This window comes from Varroa destructor, unplaced genomic scaffold (genome assembly GCF_002443255.2).
Source record: "Varroa destructor unplaced genomic scaffold, Vdes_3.0 BEIS01000007.1, whole genome shotgun sequence".
Lineage (NCBI taxonomy): Eukaryota > Metazoa > Arthropoda > Arachnida > Mesostigmata > Varroidae > Varroa > Varroa destructor.
In genome coordinates this window covers 30340936-30345855 of record NW_019211460.1, presented here as the reverse complement: position 1 = coordinate 30345855, position 4920 = coordinate 30340936, and the positions used below count along the sequence as shown (strand labels likewise).

Sequence of the window (4920 nt, the reverse complement as noted above, 5' to 3'; positions counted from 1 at the left end):
TATGTTGCTTTATACGTGAACGACCGGTGCTGTTCGAAGCAAAAAATACACCCAAAATAAAACGAACATCGAGAGCAGTATTATTTGCAATTAATACGCACAGTAGTTTACATATGAGACTTTATCTAACAGATATCTCTTGGGTAGCTGGAAGTATCAATTATTTTAGCTGAAATATGTTTTTGGTGTTATCGGATCTAAAGACCAGCTTTCATTCGGCCCATATTCATTTGATCTCGATATTGCTACGTCTTAAACAGTGAACAAATAGAATCAATCATCAGTTACCAACGTACCTTTCAAATAACATTTTTTCCCGCTGTCGTCGCCACCACGTAACTATTCCTAATCGTCAAAGCAGTAGTGTTAGTAGTAGCAGTAAATTTTGTCAGTCCAGACTAGTTCTCTCCAATTATTGCCGTTTTTCTTGAACTGCGCCGTACACAAGGGTTGACTGCACCTTATTTCTTAATTTAGAAACACTAGCGATACGTCACACTCCGTAACGAATCTCGTCTCTGAACCTGTCTAGCAGTTCAGACGAGCTACCACCAAGCACTAAACTGATCCTCCCATAATTGACATTCGTTGTTGTGACGCCAACAAAATAACGGGTCAAAAATATCAGATATCTTATATTTTTGACCCGCCTCCGAGCTAACAGACCAATCAGAAAACCGTATAGATTGACTGACAGGGCTATTACAGTTAGTACTGTTCAATGGACGGAGTGAGCAAAAAAGTGACACTTTCTGATTCACCTGATCAATAAACCAACTAACGTATGGCTTAGACGCTCGCTGACTCGGTAGGTCGCTCCTGGCAGTCCTGGTGCTCACACACAAAACACCGTAAGCACTGCTATCATAATACGGTGTAGTGATCACCTTAGCAAGCCTCGCTCGTTTAATTAACTGAATTAAATAACTGAAATAGAACAGAACACCTAAAGCTATCAGCAAGAGAACAACACATGTTTCACAACACCTGACTCCTGGTGGTAACCTGACGGCCTTTATTAGTAAGCAATATCTGTTGGCGATGTGATGTCACTGACTTGGCAGATTAGCAGTCATTTTTTACTGGTCGGGTTCAGCGATTGAGAAAAGTGTCATCATTAAGGCTCATTGGAATATAAGATTTTTGCACATTGCTGTCGCTGCTTGCAACTAGGGTCCCTCACATTGTTGCCAATGGCAGCACAATTACAAGTGCTATCACGTTTTGACTTCACTAGGTTATTTCATATTTTCTATGCGGACTCCACGAGCAATAGCACCTGGCCTTGCTGCAACTCTAACGAGACAGCAACTCAAATTGCTCTTCTTCTATCCGCTGCTACCCCGCTCCTCACTTTGACATGGACAACCCCACACGCTCTCGGTTAGCATTGGTTCCCCTACAACAGTCGCTCAGTCGTCAGCTTTGGCAGTAGGTAGCTCGTGCAGGAGATCAATGAAGACAACCATAACTACGACAGCGCCAGCGTTTAACATCGACTAAAAGGCGGAGCGGAACGTCACCTTTGCCAGCAGCGTGCTACACGTCATACTGGTCGCAATAGCAATAATAACACCATCCCTACTTCACCATCACAGCGACGGGAACAGTACTCACCTGGTCGCTTACCGCCAATCACAACAATTCAAGGGCGCGAACAACAAACACCACCCAACTGAACGGGTCGTTCGTGTAGGTATAACGGGGTTGGGGGGGATAAAGTGGGACAGGAAAATTCAGGCGACCGTCGAGAATTGAGTCATTCGGCAGTCACCCGGTACGGCAGTAATAGTCAGCTGCTGTTTCTTTCTTTTCTAAGGTGTATCTATCCGACTGTTGTATTCGACTTCATACGATGTCCGACGTTCAGTACTACTACAACAATGCCTGTCGCAACGACTAACTCGGCAGGCAATATCACCGGCTATAGCGCATTCAGCTCGCAGCTTGCAGAAGCCAAGTCCCGGCTTAATGCTGTTGCGGCGACGGCGCTGCGAATTCGCCAACAACAACAAAAGTAGCAAAAGCGACCGCAAGAGTCTACCCGAAAAAAATCACTCTCTGTCGTATCTCACAGGCAACTCCCCGCGCTTTTCTCGTTCAGCCGTTACCGTCAGCGCTGCTCGTGCCCCTGGTGCTCTAGGCTAGCAACGACAATGACAATGATTACGGAATGGTTAGCGCTGATTGCTTGGTCTGTTCCTATGCCTAGTATTAACGGCGGCTGCCGTTTTTACCCTCTCAGCGCTACGAGATTCTCTCCCGTCGATGCTGGAGCGGTTCCGCACTATCACCTCTAGATGTCTTCGATCGGCGGTAGCCCGCTCGCTCAGACTCTTCTGTGTCCCTCTCGGCCTCTCCGTCTGTCTGCCTGTCCGACTGTCCGCGATCGTTCGTAGTAACTGTGTGACGACACGTCTGTAGAGAAGAGAATGTTGACCTTCTCACAAGGTTGGCGACACCGTTCGAGCCACAGAAACATGCATGCAGGGTTGACACCAGGAGACTCAACACAGAAAGCGAACCACAAGGAACCACACTTACGGGCTTTGTGTCGTTACCGATCTACTCGCTATTCTACGCTAAAATGAAAGGTTTGGCTGAGCCAGATGGGCCGACCCTTTAAGTTCTCTACTGGAGTTTTGTACGGAGCAGGCTTCAGACTGAAATTCGTATAGTCGCACGTGCTCGGTTGCTAGAGAAGCAGGCATACAATGATGCTACTTGCGCGTTGACGATTGTGACCACCCGGACAAATGGCAGTGTCTGGGGGACGTTTGCGTTTCTGCAGTCATTTCGCACGCCGTATGAGGTGTCATTGGATTAATCTACTTATTAGAAGAACACAGCCCAGAAGATTACTGGCATCAGAACCTACTGACAGTGTACGTCCGTGACGAAAATTTATGGATCGCTGCGTGTGGTACGTGAATGCCGATTGGCGCCAAAGCTGCCTGCCGCTGTTTTAGCGGGATGAGGTTTCCGCCATCCAGAACATAAAGTAGACAGACATTATTGTTGTTGTTTTGTTTATATCGAAAGGAGGAACACGAGAAGTGGGTGGAATTTCACTGAAATCTTCGTCAAATCGGTCGATTGTACAGTGCCTTGCATTATAGGAAGTCACCGATAGGGTAAGTAATCGCTCTGAGATGGGTTTCTCAGGATATGTCAGCTCCTGGAGCGAGTTGCAGCAATGTGCGTAGCGGGCATGGCCGATCCGATCATGGGGGCGACCGATGCTAGATATGTTGACTTGTGGCCACCCATATGGGCCAAAGGAAGGGTCTCGGCTCGAACGAAAAGCTCAACTCGACCAGCAGTTTCTACGTCCGTGGAACACGCAACGGACTGCTTCGATATTAGAATTTTGGACGCGATCGCAGAGCTTGAACGGTAAATGGGCCACGTCCCGAATGGCTGCGGAGTCCATTCCGCAGCGAGTCGCAAAGCGACAGCCACATTCTACCCTGGGAGCATCAAAGTAGATATCGCAATAGTGGTCGTGCTAGCAATGATAGCGGCATTTGGTGCAAAAAGATCCTGCCAAACAACGAACGAGCAAACCAACTAACCAATGTCATAGTAATAACGGCACTGGCCGAAATAATCCGTGCCGCTTCACTGCTGCCGAACGACGTACTCTCGGCGAGGTATGCTAGCTGCGTTTGTTTACCTGTTCAATTTAGTAGCAAAATCGAGTGTACGGCGATTGGTCATGCCGTAGTAATAACTAGCTAAGCAGACCAACGGGGCAGTGATGATTGGGATATGGCCTAATTTTCTGATAACACCACACACGCGAGTAATCATCGTTTTGTAGCAGTAACGTGACGTTAGTGATGCACATTGATGGCCAAGAAATGCAGCGGGGTCTGTGTGAAGTGCTGTCTCGTACTGCGCGTCTATTCGAAATCTTATGACAGAGACTACATTATGGAACGAAATCGATCGGGGACCAGTTCGGGTTAGCTTGAATGGGAATGAGCGTATCTGGAAAGGGCGTATATAGTGAGGCGCCAACCCTAACGCCAGCCGCTGATCGCTATACGGCGTTGGTTTAACGCAGATACGCGGTGTTGTCTTCTAATGCACCACCTGATTGAACCGGTGGGAAACGTACGTCAGACAGGTCAATGTGGGTGTCTGTTGAGTGGCAGAATGATGGACCTTAGATTCTGTTTTGTGTTACGATCATATCCTAGTACCGTCCATTAGTCATCTATTGTAAAGTTGGCATCGGCGTTTTCTAGGTAAAATGCACGCATATTGTAAGGGCTAAATTTAGCCGTGAGTATAAATATAAAGAGTGATTTGTTCTAAGTTTCTATTCAGCTATATTAGCTAGAGAAAGACAAATGCGTAGTGATATATTGATGAGCTGCTTCTCGAGTAATTCACGCGTTCCTTCTGATCAGCAGCACAATAAGCTCTTGTTCGTTAGCTGCTACTCGATTTTGATTCAACGCAAATGTATATGAAGATGTGTCTGTGTGTGCAATCATCAATCCGTCCGTTGGTGTGTGATGAGTTCAGCAAGCTTCACGAACCGCAAAAAGTATGGAAGGCGCTGACAGTTGGTTTGAGCGCGCTGCCATCGACGCCTCGAAGTGCGGGCGGTACTGCGACGGAAATGCCATGTGGGAACAGTGTGTTCACTGGATTTTTATGATGCAGTAACAACGTATACATAGATATATATGTATGATACGTTTTGATGAGGAATGGATAATATGTGTACTACTCGTTAACAGATTGGAGCGCGTAACATTTCGCAGGGTTCTCGTAGTGAGGAAGCCATGGTTAACGGGTTGGTCGCTAGGCTAAGGAACGGGGAAAAACAAAGAATGGCTTTTAGAAAGAACATTTGGTATCCGTGATAAGCAAATATTTTAATGATAACATAGTGAGAAGCCATAT

The 4920-nt window shown here is 46.7% G+C and overlaps 2 protein-coding genes across 9 annotated transcripts in view; one reads left to right on the top strand and one right to left on the bottom strand.

The window, feature by feature from the left end:
- The window catches only part of LOC111254860 (hexosaminidase D-like), a 15016-nt gene extending 12663 nt beyond the window's left edge, over positions 1-2353 (bottom strand). For 3 of the 8 annotated variants that reach the window (XM_086974962.1, XM_022816156.2, XM_022816154.2), the window contains exon 1: positions 297-2353. The gene's annotated coding sequence lies outside the window, so the exon portion shown is untranslated. The remainder of the gene's footprint in view (positions 1-296) is intronic. The other 5 variants (XM_086974965.1, XM_022816155.2, XM_086974963.1 and 2 more) reach the window with 4 other exon arrangements.
- A 630-nt stretch (positions 2354-2983) lies between these two features.
- LOC111254857 (DDB1- and CUL4-associated factor 10) overlaps positions 2984-4920 on the top strand; it is a 28972-nt gene continuing 27035 nt past the window's right edge. Inside the window, exon 1 of the mRNA XM_022816149.2 lies at positions 2984-3134. The gene's annotated coding sequence lies outside the window, so the exon portion shown is untranslated. The remainder of the gene's footprint in view (positions 3135-4920) is intronic.